This window comes from Cryptomeria japonica, chromosome 6 (assembly GCF_030272615.1).
Source record: "Cryptomeria japonica chromosome 6, Sugi_1.0, whole genome shotgun sequence".
In the NCBI taxonomy this organism is placed as follows: domain Eukaryota; kingdom Viridiplantae; phylum Streptophyta; class Pinopsida; order Cupressales; family Cupressaceae; genus Cryptomeria; species Cryptomeria japonica.
This window is the reverse complement of record NC_081410.1, coordinates 128535540-128552187: the sequence shown is the minus strand read 5'-3', so window position 1 is coordinate 128552187 and position 16648 is coordinate 128535540.

Here is a 16648-nt window from a genome sequence, read left to right as displayed (position 1 = left end):
TATTTGTGTAATCTAGCATACCAGGCTCTAGAAGCTTGTTTCAATCCATAAAGTTCTTTCTTCAACTTGCATACCATGTCTCCATCATCCGAGAATGAAAATCCATTAGGTTGTTCAATGCAAACTTCTTCCTCTAGATCACCATTCAAAAATGCAAATTTGACATCCATCTGATATACCTTGAAATTGTTATAAGAAGCATAAGCAAGCAATTGTCTAACAAATTCAATTCTAGAAACCAAAGCAAAAGTTTCCTCATAATCAATTCATTTTTGCTATGAATATCCTTTCCAAACTAGTCTATCTTTATTTCTAACTACTTCAGCGACTTCATTCAATTTGTTTTTGAATACCCATTTAGTACCAATAACATTTGTATCCTTAGGTCTATGCACAAGCTCCTAAGTGTTGTTCTTTTCAATCTGATCTAACTCTTCTTCCATAGATATCACCCAATTTTCATTTTTACAGGCTTCAACAACATCTTTAGGTTCAACTTTAGAAATCAAACATACTTCTTCTGCAACTAACCTTCTTCTAGTCATCACACCTTTATTCTTATCACCAATAATATGATTCTCGGAATGATTCAATCTTACATACCTTGGAGTTTTCTGAAAGTTTAGATCTTCAAGTTCCTGCACATCATCACCAATAGCAGCAACATCTAGATTAACAGTCTCTACCAGATCATTTTGCTTAGGATCTTCAAGCTGAATAGGAGCTAAGACAACATTTTGACCATCATCATAAGCTCTAATCTCCTTCCCAAGGTTCTCATCCACTTTCACATTTGCTCTTTCAAATATCTTTCTCAGTCTCTTATTGTAGCACAGATAGGCTTTTCTCTTTGTAGAATATCCCAAAAAGATACCTTCATCACTTCTAGCATCAAACTTTCCAATATCTCCATCTCTCTTGATGTAACATTTTCTACCAAAAACTTTGAAATATCTCACAATAGGAACATGACCAAACCAAAGCTCATAAGGGGTCTTACCAATATCACCTTTGATATGAACTTTGTTAAATGTATAAACTATAGTGCTAATAGCTTCTCTCTAGTAGACCTTCAAAACATTTCCTTCAATCAACATGGTTCTTGCAACATCCAAAACAATACAATTCTTCCATTCAACAACTCCATTCTACTGTGGGGTTCTAGGAGCAGATAGTTGTCTTCTGATTCCATGCATCTCACAAAATAAATTGAACTCAATGGGACAAAATTATCCACCTCTATCAGATCTCAGACACTTCAGCTTCAATCTGGACTCAGTTTCAACTTTAGCTTTGAATATCTTGAATTTCTCAAATGCTTCTAATTTCTCCTTCAAAAAGACAACCGACATCATCCTAGAATAATCATCAATTAGCAACATAAAGTATCTATCACCCAACACACTTCTAACATTTGTAGGTCCACACATGTCAGTATGTACAAGATCTAGCAGTCCATCAGATGTATATTGTTTACTCTTGAAAGAAATCCTTGTTTGCTTACCCAAGTGACATTCCTTACATACCGAATTTATAGGTTTAACAATCTTAGGCAGATCTCTAACAACTTGTGTAGTACTGATCTTGATCAATGAGTCAAATTTTACATGACACATTCTCCTATAACACAACCAACTTTAATCTATCTTAGCAATCAAACAACTTTTCTCACTAGCATTCAAATGAAAAATGTTAACTTCAGTCTTAATCCCAGATGCAATCTCTATATTGGAGGCATTCAGGATCTTGCATTTGCCATCCTTGAATTGTAGATCATAACCCTTATCAACCATATGTCCAACACTTAAAAGATTATGCTTCAAACATTCAACATACAAGAGAACATCAATGTTATGCTTACCATTAAAAGAAATAGAACCTCTCCCACATATTACACAAGCTTTGTCATCTCCAAATCTAACTATTCCACCATCATACCTTTCCAAGCTTACAAATTTTCTTTTATCATCCGTCATATGATGTGAACAACCGTTGTCAATCACCCATTCATCTTTCTCTTCTACCTTATCAACCAATGCTCTCTCCTTAATAGAACAACTAGTAGAATCACCAAGTAAAAGTCTATCCTCTTTAATGACAATAAAAATAGTTTCATCTCCTTTTGATTCATCATCTCTAACACCTTCATCTACAACATAATAACAATTCTTCTAGTTCCTAAACTTCTGGTTAGACTTATAAGGCTTATCATACTTTTCGTACCTCTCATATCTATCATTTCTATCAAGCTTATCAAACTTATCATGTCTATCATACTTATCCATTCTCTCCGGGCATCTAGAAGCAAAATGTCCTATCTTATTACAAGAAAAAAATTTCAAAGGAAACTTCCATCATACTTACCAACACCTTTAGGTAATGTCTGGGCAATAAATGCTTCAAGCTCATCAAGCTCTCTTTCTTGCTCTGATATCTTTCTTCTTTCTCTTTCATATTTGGATATCCTAGACTCATCAGGATCATATTTCTGCTTACCGGATACAGAAGTTGATGCTCTAATGTTGTCTTAGACTTTCCATGTGATTCTCCAAATTCACTCAGCTCAATTGCAACAAGTTTACCAACCAACACATCTCTTATTATTGTAGTCACACTTCGGATCTCATCAACAGCGGCAACCTTATGTTTATAAGCAGAAGGCAAAGATCTCAACACCTTAGCAACAATATCATCTTCCTCAATCTTTCCACCAACGCATTTGATACCAAGGACAAGCTCATTCACCTTAGCCATGTATGAATGTACATTCTCATAATCTCCCATCTTCAATATCTCATACTTTCCTTTCAAATTCTGCAACTTAGCAACTTTCACTTAACTATCACCTTCATACAGGATCTCAAGCGTCTCCCAGATCTCATGTGCAGTATGAAGTTCCATTACATAGTCATCTCATAATCAGTTAGGGCACTAAGAAATGCTTCCTTTGCTCTGATTTTGTATTCAACTTCCTTAGTCTCATGAGGAGTAGACGATCCATTATGAGGAATAACATAGACATTCTTAGCAATCCTCTAGTAATCCTATCCAATACATTTCAAATGCACTTCCATCCAGCTCTTCTAGACTATGTAGTTACTTCCATCAAACCTCAAACTGTTCTTCTTGAAAATAATACCTTGAGCTGCCATCCCAGATCTCCTCAAATGATTAAGCTTCTACCAGAGGATCTAGCTTTGATACCAATTATTAACAACAATCAAGAAGGAAGATTGAGAGGGGGGGGGGGTGAATCAGTCTTCATGGGATCCATAAAATTAAACTAAAAAATAATAACTAATAACCTACAAGAAAAGATAGATAAGCAAATTAACAACACAACACACAACACCAAGGTTTTTGATGTGAAAAACCATGGTGGGAACCTACCCACAGTAAGATGATGTACTCTGCAGTAGTATGTGAAAATGTTACAATGGGGAAGGCACATGCATTCAAGCACATGCTACATAGAGATCACTGCACAAAAGATATATATGCCTAGAAGGATACAAACCTCAGGGAAGTCTCACTAACTTACAATATGATTTAGACTATAATCCGAAAGAAATGAATTGCAATTATAGCATCTACAAATGCCTAATGACAGTTTCAGTTAAGCACAATTGTCTTCTCGACAACACGATCTCACCTCAAGACTTCACTGAATGATAAATCTCTTGTTTGCACATTCACCTCTCTCTAATAGTGCAGACACAATATTGACACCTAAATTACATAAGTATCTCACCTATATATACAAATGATCAACCTTGATAACAAGGTCGGCTAAACCCTCAACCCTCAATTTATAATTACAAAAATTACATCACACGATACAAAGATTGACCACCAGACCAATATTATGATTTACATTACATAGCATGGACCTAATTCAAATTTCCAAATGATCACATCCATCAGAAATCATGCCAAGATCAATCGCAACATGCTACACCACCAGAAATACTGCATAACACGAAAATCATCACCAGTTCATAGAAATCACTAAAACTCACACAATGATCAATGCAGATTATCAAAGAAAATAGGAAATGACTAGGAAACACTAGCAAGCACATTATAATCATCTGTAACAGTTCCACCAATCATCACTTTTCAAATCTTCATTGATCAACATCTAGAAGCTCAAGAATACAACCAATCAACAACTATCATGAAGAAAGGTAACTTGCGGAGCATCAAATCACAAACCATCTGAAATGAAGATTCACAAGACCATCCAATACAATATCCCAAAGAATCAAAACAAGATTTGATCACACCGAAATATACCAGAGGAAATACTAGATTCTGCAAAACAGTAATTAGAAAAACCAAACTACAAAACTGGATCAAAAAATCTTCCCAAACTCACCAGAATAAATCATAGGAATATGTTGACATCAATGACAACAAAATATCCTAGAAGAAAAAATAATCAAGCAAATCCAATAATCTCCCCAACAATCCAACAGAGTGGATTATGTCATGTTTATGACAAGAGGAAGGAATATGACAAATTTAGCCTATGAACTAATCTTGAGATATAGGTGTTGGTTTTATAACTAGGTATTTAGCTAAAAAAAAATTTGATGGTTTTAGCTCATGGTTTTATAATTACCATTTGATGGTTTTTTGTATTACTTAATATTTATTATGTTCTTGAGATATAGGTATTAGATTGTTGATTTATAGGTATTGTTATGCTACTAAAATTTCTCCAAAGTATATGTTTGTGATAGTTTTTAAAGAGCATTCCTTGAGACTATATTGTAACCATATTTTCTAGGATAAAATTTATTTATGTTTTGGAGTTTAGGTTTTTTCATCTAAAAGAGTTCTCCCTATGTACACCTATGTTATGATATGTTTGTTTATATACATTTTTCATTTTTATAATTGTAAACATCTTAAATTTTCTCATAAAGCTTCATTAAGACTAGTTCAAAAAGTATTTTCATAAACCTCACTTTTATTCATTTGGTGTCAAAGTATGATCATCTTGGATTGTAGGTGTTGGCTAAAGGGCCTTTTTACTATTTGTTTTAGTGGGATCTTCCCAAAATGGTTTAAGGAAGCACATCTAAAATTAAAAAAATGGCATGTTCTCAAGCATGAACTATGACCTTTGAAATCTCAAGATGAAAGTTACATGCATGGATAGAGATAAAAAACTATAGTATTAAATCCAAACCTATTATATATCATGAGTAGATTGAACAAAATAGATAAAAAATCTAAGGGTCTCATTATATTCTATTTGACTAATTCATTATTGTTGAATGTCTGTAAAGAGACCACCATAAAACTTCCTTGGAAGAAATAAAGACATTTATATCAAACTAAATATCTAGTCAACATTCTTTCTAAGAAAGAATGTATATACCCTCAAGATGAAAGATGGTGGCTCCACGGTCCAAACACTTGAATGTATTTAACATGGTTATTACCCAATTGTACTACATTAGAGGTGAAATGGTGGAGGAGGAGCATAAAGGGAATTAACTATGTAATTTGACAAATTCATAGGAACACCTTGGTATAGCTATTGGGAATGCTACCATGAAGTTAAAAATTGATTTGGTGGTTACATCATTTCCTTTTAAAGAGACCAAAAAAAGACTCTTGAATATACTAAGGAGGACCCAACTATTTGACCAATTTTCAAATTCACACATCATTTGGATTTAGATTCTTAATTCTTCCAGTTTATGGGAAAGAATTCTCTAATAATTAGGGGATCTATTTCTTCCTAAGGGAAGAAATGTTATTTGCAGGCAACAAATCTTGATCTGTCTTTGGTAATTCATCATTGGCACAAGAGCTACTTCTTTATCAAGGGGATTATCATCCTCATTTTCTCTCTACTATGAGGCAACCATTCATTGTAATTATATTATAGAAGTAGTCCTTGGGAGGTCACATTGAATCTTCCTTCTTTTCTTCTTTTAGTAGTGAGATTATATTTTTTCTCTCTTTTGTAGAGGAGATTTTTCCTTATGGTTTTCTTCTTTTCTTCAATTATAAGAGATTTCATTTGTTTGTACATAGGTCCTTGTTGGTCCTTATAGTTGGGACCCATCCATGCACTCATGCATTCATCATTAGGTTTTAGCTCCTCCCTGAGTTGATTGGGATGTTGGAGTAATTAGGAGATCACCTTAGTAATTAATTGATCAATCATTAATTACTCAGGTCCCATATTGCTTTATTACACTTAATCTAAACCTAGGAGTCCTTTTTTATTATTATATCAAGCTAATTATAGGTAATGTTGTCTCATTACATAGAATGAGGACAAATGTCATGCTCTAATTTAATCATTACCTAGGTTTAGATCTATAGTGTAATCTTTATACTTTTATGAGAATTCATTATAATCAATACAAGTTAATCTTGGTTTATTTAATCAATACAAGCATAGAAATTATTAGTAGGATATAGGCTTGTGAAGCACCATAGATATCATTTGGGTCATTTCTAGACCCATATATCCATTATATATACCACTTAAATAACCTTAAGATACTGCTAATATAGAAAAAATGAGCGATATGTAGTGTCGCAAATTACACCTTTTACATTCATGGCACTTACATATTGAGCCTAGTGCATTTATGACAAAATTCATGATTAGAATTTATCATTCTAACATCATGAATTTCAAAGATGAAGCATTGGCAGCCCCTAGTCTGCATTTGGGATTAATTTGGTCAAACGAGAGTGTTGTGCAAAATGTTAGGAAAATAGTGTCTCAATGTAACGCCCCACCAAGGAACCTAGAGGAATTACAACTAAACACTAGAATGACGTAGCAATTTTTTTTATTTTTTTAAACTTCATTGCATTAAACTATCTAAATTAATTAACACATTACACAATGTTTCATCACAACACAATGATAAATTATTATATTGTTCAGCATATTCCTCTATGGGTTCCCTAACGTCGCTACTAGCAACACATCTAAACATGAACTAAATAACAAAGGGATAATTCATTGAAGGTAAGTTATTAATTCACTACATTACATAACAAACAATAATCATCTATTTTTAGGCACATTCATATTACCAAATAAATGAGCATCTTTTCATTACCGCACATGGCCTAACATTATACATTAATCACTGTATTCATTTTAAGAACCAAATTAAATATTTCTAAGGTAATCTTTCAACATGAATTAAGATTATTTAAACCATCACATAATACCATTCACCTAAATGTTATTTCATCTTTACAAGTTAATCAAACATAATAGTCCTAACAGAACCATTTTCTTAAGGAGCGTTCCAAATACAATATCAAGTACAATTATAACTATTTTACAATTATATTTTCAAGTACATTTGCTTCTAGAAGATACATAAAAAATAACAACATAATGGTATATCCTCTTGCAACTAAAATATGAAGACATTGAAAAGTACATGGTAAAGATCCATCCATCCACACACGAGCAAGTCCACATAAATATTCTCAAGGGGTGAAAAAGAAACACCACCCAATCATTTGGAACCCGTAGGCCCACCCTCTGTGCTAGGAGATAGACACAAGGGCCCAAACACACAAGCAAGAAGGTTAGAGAAAAATAGGGCTACTCACAATCACACAAAGAAACATTCAAGGGAACACAAGATATGAGCCAGAATAACAACTAGGACACTGTAGAGGTTGGCAACCAAACATGAGAGGATACTAAAGTACATGAAGGGAAGAGTGTCATCACATAGTGTCAACATGGGTTACCCTGGTATTTTTCCCCTCTCCAAACACTAGACCTTGACCCCCATTTGAGAGCTCATATGGATTTCGATCATTCTCTCGTATAGACAAGAATGGCGATCATGCAATGAACTAGTGCCGACATGAGCGGGCATACCACTCTGAGTAATGAAACAACACCAACATGTGCGAGCATGCCCTCCCAATCCTATCCTATGTCTAAGGCCATGGGTAGGGAACCACAAATTATCTAATTAATGTTTAATTCCATCCCAAAGTTTTAATTAAGGTTATCACTTGTATTACACAACTCTCCAATGAGTTACCCTGGCTGCCACTTTGTGCCCTGACCCCCATTAAGAGCCACTCCCCCTTAATGCATATAGTTATCCTAACCACTAAGGTTAAAGTGAGGGAAGCATAAGCATCATAATAACAGGATTAGAAGTAATCCATCCCCAATGGATAAAACATATAATCATAAATAGGACTTCCATAGGTCCCTACCAATAAGGGATACCATCTTGAAACCACATATGAATGCACAACTCACTAAAATATTTTACAAGAGGGTATAGGAATGGGCCTCTACTGACCATATCCTACCCAAATCAGATCAAAACATATAAGAAACATAACTTGAATCAATATGAATCCACTTTTGCAGACCATATCTCAGATGACCATCTTGAGTAGGTCTTCTTCACTCAAAGCTATCAGGTTATAAAAAACATCAAATGATTAATTGGGGAAGCAATATTGTTTCCCCAATCAAGACAACTTATTTTTATATCATAGTTGGTTTCAATTTTCCTTTCAAATTCTTTAGATCTATTACAATCTCTCTCATAGTTGGAAATTGTTGTTGGGAAAGTGGTTAGAGATGTGTTCTTGCTATATAACAAATTTTTACTTGCAATCCAGAAATATGACCTTTGGGAGGGGCAGGCACATGTTGGAGGATTCTTCTCGCATTAATTTCTTCTTAACAAGAATGTGTTCTTTTTAGTCTATGACAACATTAAAAATACACTCAAAATGTAGAATTATACATACATTCAGAGGGCATTGGATAGACACCACAAAACAATTGTCAGGGACCCTCCTCTTCAACCTCCCATCTCGCAAAAAAATTAGTTTTCAATGTCGGACCTAAATATTCCAGTAGGGCTTGCAACTACATAGGTCAGTAGTGAATTTGCCTCTATTTCTCAAGACCAAAATGTTGGTGATATGAATTTGATCCACGAACAACTGGATAAGAACAAGATAAATCTAGAAGCAATGGTGGAATAAAATGGTCTCTATTCCTCAATTTTTGTCTCAAATTGTTATGCAACTGTTCAAAATTTGTAAGAATCTTAATGGCCAATTTTGGCATTGTTATGCAACTATTCAAAACAAATTATAGATCTAAATGGCCAATTTTGGCATTGTATTGAGTAATTTGTCAATGAGTAGTTAGGATAGGTGATATTATTGTTTAGACTATCATTATGAGGATTGCAAATTTGATGTTATTTTTCAATTCGTATTGAGCTATAACCAAAGGTTTTCTTATTGGATCTTTCCTCCTGGTATGCTCTTTGAACCAGTTTTTGTAAACTTTATTATATTGATATATACTAGTGGTCTTCCACTTTTGCCCAAAAAAAAAAAAACATGAATCCAATTTCAAGTTCATATTACACAATTGAAATAGGACTTTCCATATAAAACTCTATCAACAAGGGTTAAGTTCTGAAACTAAAATTAGTGCATAATACATTGATTTCTTCTATATCCAAACATAGGAAAGGGAATGAAGACACAAATCCAACCAAAATGAAACCAATTAGACCAAAATTTCATGACTAACAAGGTACCAGGCCAAATTGAGCCTTTGGGACAAATCGAGAGTCAAAACAGAACCAAACTAAATTTACCCAAAACCCAAAACTCAATTGGTGCATAGTTGACCTCTAATGATACACAATTTACCACATTTTATTTGCAATTGACCTTATTTTTCTATGAAATTGAGCCTTGTAACTACGCAGTTGATCCAGACCGATGTAGTTGGAAGGGGTCAATAGGAGAGCAAAAAATGACACACTTCTAGGACCAAAAATTGAAAACATGGGAAGACCCATTAGAGAAGGGCCTATATCCATTTCAGAGAACTAAAAAATTGACCTTGAAGAATTGAAATTAAATTTAAAAGATTCAAAATTAAAAAATCAGTCTCTTAAAACTCCATTAAGAGGGGTTTCAAACATGAAACTGCAAATTCCCAACTAGAACAAAAGAACAATTATAGACAAAAAAATAAACCTTCACATACATCAAAAATTCCATTCAAAAACCAAAAAAAATTTAACCCTTTCCAAATTATTGAAAACCCTCCAGAAATGACATTACATACATAGGGAAAGAGAATGCATACAAGGTTCATACTCAACAATCAAATCAAAATTTCATAATAACTTTAAATACCATTCAAAACCAATCAATAAATTTTTTTCCAAACACACAACAAAGAAGGATGAAAAGATAATTGAATATGGATTTCAAATCCTACCTCGAATACTATAAAGATAAACAAAGTTGAAGCAGATTGATGAAGAACTGAAACTCAAACACAATCCACAAACAACTAAAAGATATCAATTAAAAATATATCAAATTCAATAGAAGAATTAATATCCAAAACTTCCAATCATAAATCCAATAAATCTTCAGTGAAAGAAAAACCCACTCAGCAACAAGTTCGAATTCTCAAGTAAATTTCATCTCCAAAATTTTCGTACAATTTCTCCAGAGTCTTGTTACAACCCCAAAAGAAGCTCTTGAAAATCATTATAGAAAAAAAAACAACTCTCCCCAAATCCTAGAAAGATTTTCCCATCAAGTAAAAAAAATCCTCCACCATGTAAAATCCCCCAAAAAATCATAAAAACAAGAATATTAAATCAATATCCCACTCAAAATTCCAACAAATAAATATTTAAATTCCCAAAATAAACATATATTTAATATTTATTTTCCAACTCATAATTTATCCTTCCATCGAATAACAATTAAAAAATTAAAACAATTAATTATATATATATATATAGGAGCACATTAATATATTAAATCAATCAATTAATTAATTAATTAATAACATGATTATCCCACTTAGGTTATTTTATATTAATAACTTAATACATATAAAATACCATGAAAAAAATAATTAACCCCAACATAGCACAAACAATTGATGCTAGAGTAATCAAATATTGCCTCAATGACAATCCGATAAGGTATGACAACATAAGGTAATTGTCAATGTCTAAGGCTAGGAATAATTTTAGGCCTTAATGCTATCTCCATAATCACCATTGGGAATAAAGACACTCTCAGACTTGTTATACCAGGTGGAGTCGATGTCTAGTACCTACATTCAACATAAAATAGAATATCTTGCACAACATATATATGTATATATAATGCATCTCCAATCTAGTGAAGGGGAATCATAACATCGTATGCCTCTCACAAATGATAGATATGGTATCATTCCTTTTACACCTAGCTACCAATACATAACACAAGAAAGATCCATTCTAATCATCAAACCCATATTTATTAAATAACATCAGTAACCATCTATCATATCCAATAGTATCACCTACAACATAGGTTAGCACATCATAATTCATCATGATAATAACACTAATAATAATAACATCGTAAACCAATAACATCAAGGTGTCCTCAAGTATGAATCATCATCTCAAACATGTTAGGAAATCATAACATTAATAATCAATAAGTCCTAAATGTTAAATCATCATGGGTAGTTCATCATCATAAAACAATATGTATATGTCCACGCACATGCCAAATAGAGTGTCTTACACATAAAAGTGTCAAGCATATATCCAACATAGATAATAAACCCTAATATCATTAAGTATCATCAAAGTATGAATTGAGTGTGATCACAAACACATCTAACCTCAAAAAGTAAGGTTAGTAACAAGATATTCTCATTAATTCAATTTATCATTAACAACTATTGCATCTATAACATCAATTTTAACAATTACCTCTTGATCTCTTTAATGAATAAAATAACATGAATATAGTTTATCACTTGGTCCAACCATTAAGTAGGCATGCAAAGATTGTTGGCATGATTGGCATAACTGATGCAGATGGAGAATGTTGACTGAACCGGTATAGGACTATTGGTGATGATATAGTTGAGTTGTGATGAAGAGATTGAGATTGATTGGCTTGATGACTTTGATCATTTATTTGTATTGTCATTGAGCCAACTAATGTTTACTATGTTTTATTTTGTCATCTATATCTTTTTGGTCTACCAGAAAGAGCTAATCGGTAAAGAAACAGGAAACTGGGAATTAAGACCTTAACTGGTAAATGAGGAATTTTTTATTAGATCTGGCGATTGGTAATCATTGAGGTTTTGCAGTTTGGAATGTGATTTTGTATAATTGTAATATGTATCTGACTGGAACTACATCCTTTTTTAACAACCGAAAGTCATGTTTATGATTTCTGAAATATTTTTGTTAGGGTTTAAGAACCAGTAAAGAATTCTCTTAACCGGTAATGATTTTTGGTTTGGCGGTGATCTACATCAAGTTTAAATGTTGGAGGTGACGTGGTACAACCTACGTAGATGGATGAATTGATGTTTTAGTGTGTTTGAGGATGAAATTTCTTGGGAATTAGCAAAGTGCTTAGTAGAGTGTTCTAAGGGTTTGACTTTGTATCGGATCGAGTTGTTGTGATGAGTTATGATCACTCAACGATTGATATTGTCTTGTAAAATGTTGTAATGATCTAAATGATGATCTGATATGATCTATGATGATCTGTATTGTAAAATCTTGGTGTATCTAGGCTTTAGTTTCTGACCTAGTTATAAAAGTTATTTATGTCGGTATAGTTGATGTTTGTTGTGTCGATGGTTTTGAGAAGAGTGTGAAGCTGAACCAGAGTGTGAGAAATTTGTCAAAGTGTTGCATATTTGGAGTAGAATTGGGTCTGATCAAGCAAGAAACTAAGTGTTATACCCAGATCATTCAATTTTGTTTCCTAACAGTTGAAGTAGTCAAAATCCCTTAACCGGGTAGGTCCTAACATGTCTTGCATTGTAAATCCCCTAACAAGGTAGCTCTACATCAGAATCTTAAATCCTCTTGCGAGGTTGATCCTAATAGGTCAAAGCTCCTAACAGGGCTCATCATCTAAATCCCTTAACCAGGTGACTCCTAATAGGGTCTTCTCCTAATAGGGCATCATTACAAGCTCCTAACCGGGCTAGGCTCCTAACAAGGTGCATTCCGAAAGAGTGCAAAATTCTTGTGGGTACCAATTCCCACCATGGTTTTTCCCTATTGGGTTTCCACATGAAAAACATGGTGTTCATATGGTTAATTTTTTTGATGTGCTGATTTCATTTTCTTTCAATTTATGCATATGGATGAATAATTAATGAGCATCATTGTTAAATTAGTTGGGTAGTTGATTATTAGAGGTTACCAGTACTAGTAAATTATTCTATTGGTGGATTATGTTTAATTTGATGAAAGTTTGATAAGTTTAAGTTTAATTTTTTCAAGTAGTGTTAATATTGATTGACCCCCCCTCTCTCAGTATTAATCAAATCCTCTAAGATTAACAATTGGTATCACAACATTGGTCCTCTATGTGTAGAAAGCTTAACAACTAGAGGAAAAGATCCTGAAGAAAGATGATGGAGGATCCTATGTTCACCAAGGAAAACTACTGGATATGGAAAGACCGGATGAAGATATACATTAGAGGATTGGGTTCACAATATTGGAATCATGTGGTAAAAAAGTATGTTTCTCCTACTACCACCCCCTTGACACTAGATGAGCTTAAAGAACAACAAGAAAACATCTAGGCACTTGAAGCAATTGTAAGTACTTTATCTGATTCTAAGTATATAGATGTTCATGGATTAGAAACTACGTTTGAGGTATGGGAGACATTATATTTGATTTATAGAGGAGATGAACATGTACAAAGAGCAAAAGAAGAAAGTTAAGAGGTAAATTTGATGATATGAAAATGGTTGATGATGAGAACATTGCACAATATGGTCAAATGATTAAAGAAATTGTAGGTGGTATTAAGAGTTTTGGAGGTAAGATTTATGATGATGTTGATGTTAGTAAAATGATTAGACCTCTCCTACCACAATATGTTATTAGAGTTTCTGCAATTCAAGAATTAAGATCTAATTCTAAAGATAAAGTCACTGTTGATTCTCTTATTGGAAAGTTGACTGCATTTGAGTTAAACTGCTTTGATAATAGTGTTTCTAAACCATTTGAATATGCTTTTAAAGCTTCTATAACCGGTACATCGATAAGGAAAGGAAAGGATATTTATCACAATCATGACTGCAGGTCTAGTCATGGTGGTAGAAAAGGAGATTGTGATGAAGAAGATCATCTGATGGAACTTGAGGCACTATTGGCTAAAAGATGTCCTAGAGGCACCGACAAATACAAAGGTAAACTTCCTCTGAAATGTTTTTCCTACAATAAGATAGGACACATTGTTGCAAACTGTCCTAATGGTGATAAAAAGGAAAATTTCAAGAAATTTACAGGAAAAAGCAAGAAACAATGCTATGTTGCAGTGGATGAAGGTGTGACTGATGATGAAGTGGAAGAAGATGACAATGAGGAGATAGTGTTTGTTGTTGTGAAGGAAGATCTGATTGATGAAAAGGCATTGGTGTCTCACATGGATAAAAATGATGAATGGATAATAGATAGTGGTTGATCACACCACATGACCGGTGACAAAAGTAAGTTCATATCTCTTGAAGAGTTTGATGGAGGTTTTGTAAGGTTTGGTAACTGTATGCGGGAAAAGTGGGCCGATAGAACTCGAAATGTGGAAAACCGAGCTCTATGGAGCCTTGCTCACACACCCATAGGACTTCATGGTGCAAGCTATGGAGTTATGAAGTATAACTCAGCTTCCCAAGGATGGTTCCATGGTTCTGTATCTTGCACGGTCCCTCAAACCAATGTTTTTGCTCTCAGATCACTAAGCAAAATGGTTTAGGGATGGCAAATGCAAGAATGAGGGATGTTTTTTGTTGATTTAATATGAGATGCATCCTAAGCTATGCATGATGCTACAAATGCAATAAACTAACTATAAGATGACAATGTTAGTAAAAAAAACTATCCTAGCATGCTATATTAGTTCATGATTTAAGCTATATGATAAGGAACATACTCTAAATTAGCATATTTAGATTAATTCCTGATTTTAAAAGAGAAGCTAAATGATGAGCATATAAAATATGAAAGCTTGAATGGATTTGAGTATAAGTGAGATGCTAAAGTCTTGGATCCTTTTAAAATGGAGGGATGAGAGCTCTATTTATAGCGAAAATAGGGCAATGGATGGCCAAGATTGAAAGAGGCAATCAAGGGTTGAGTTTGAAAGTTGGAAATCCATGTTTGCAATTGGCACCAATGAAATGGTGACAACTGTCAACATAAGACTAGGTTGAGGGGAGAGGTAGGAAGCATTAAATGCTTGAGAAGACCTCATGGTTACCCTAGGGGTTAAGGGTTAAGGGTTAAGGTTAGGTTAAGATTACCCATTGGATAAAGCTTTTACCCAAAGGATAAACTCTTGTGCAAAGGTTTAAGGATAACCATGGTCAAAGCAATAAATGCTTGATGAGACCCTTGGGTTACATGGAGGTTGAGTTTATGGAAATTCTTTAACCATGTAAGTTGGTTTGAGTTTAACCATTAATGGTTATGAGGACTTTGGGGACAAATTTGTAAGAGTCCTTCCAAATTTGGGGGTATTCAACAAGTTAGCTTGTTGAATGGATAAAGGCTTTAATGCCTTTTGAAGACTTTACTCCAAATTTGAGAAGCGACCTCCTCAAATTTAGGAGAAAGGGATAATGGATGGGTTTTGGGTTAATTGATTAGGTTTAGAAGAATTCTAGAAGAATTAGGAATAGGATTTAGGATGCAAGTGGGAGGTGTAGGATTTTGCAAGTGGGTGAGGGAAAATAGGTTTTTAAAATAAATTGCTTTATTTTAATTTGGTTGCAATTAAATAAATTAGATTTATTTAAGTTAGGATAACTATTTTAGTTAAATTTGAATTTAATTAAAAAGTGGATAGGGGTTTTAATTGAATAAAATGAATTATCCTATTAAATGGTATAGTGAATTTAATTAAGTAATTTACTTAATTAAATAGAGGAATGCAGATAATTTAATTAAATTGGATTTAATTAAACATAGAAATGAACATAAAATATTCATTTAGGAATATGGTCATTTTTATACGTCTACATTTTGCCCCTCTTTGAAATGACGTGTGTGCACATGTTATTTCAAAGAAAATGGTGTGTCGTTGCGATTTTATGATCGATGTTGTTTATGATTTTTTATGATTTTTAAGTCGTGCCCCAGATTTGATGTGTGATGCCCCAGATTCGATAATTGATGGTGATGGCCCCTCTGGAGATGAATCAATATTTTGAAAATGTTGATTTGATTGGATGATTCGTGTTTGGTGTGTATGATTTTGGCTATGTGAAAGGTTTAAATTGATTCATCTCCCGATAATTTACACATTTTAGGGTATAAGGGAGACCGTGAGCAAATTACATGCCTATTTCCCTAACCCTAATTTCATTTTTCTCCTATAAAAGGGGAAAAGTGTTTTGATTTGATTCATTTGTGCATCGTTGACTTTTGAGAAAGAGATTTTGGAGAGAAGTCAAAATGCCCATTCTGTATTCTAGGCATCGTTTTGAGCGCGTTCGAAGGTATTAGAGACCTACCGCATATGGACCACCAGTAAGTCAACCTTTTTGACCCTTTCTTGATTTTTTATT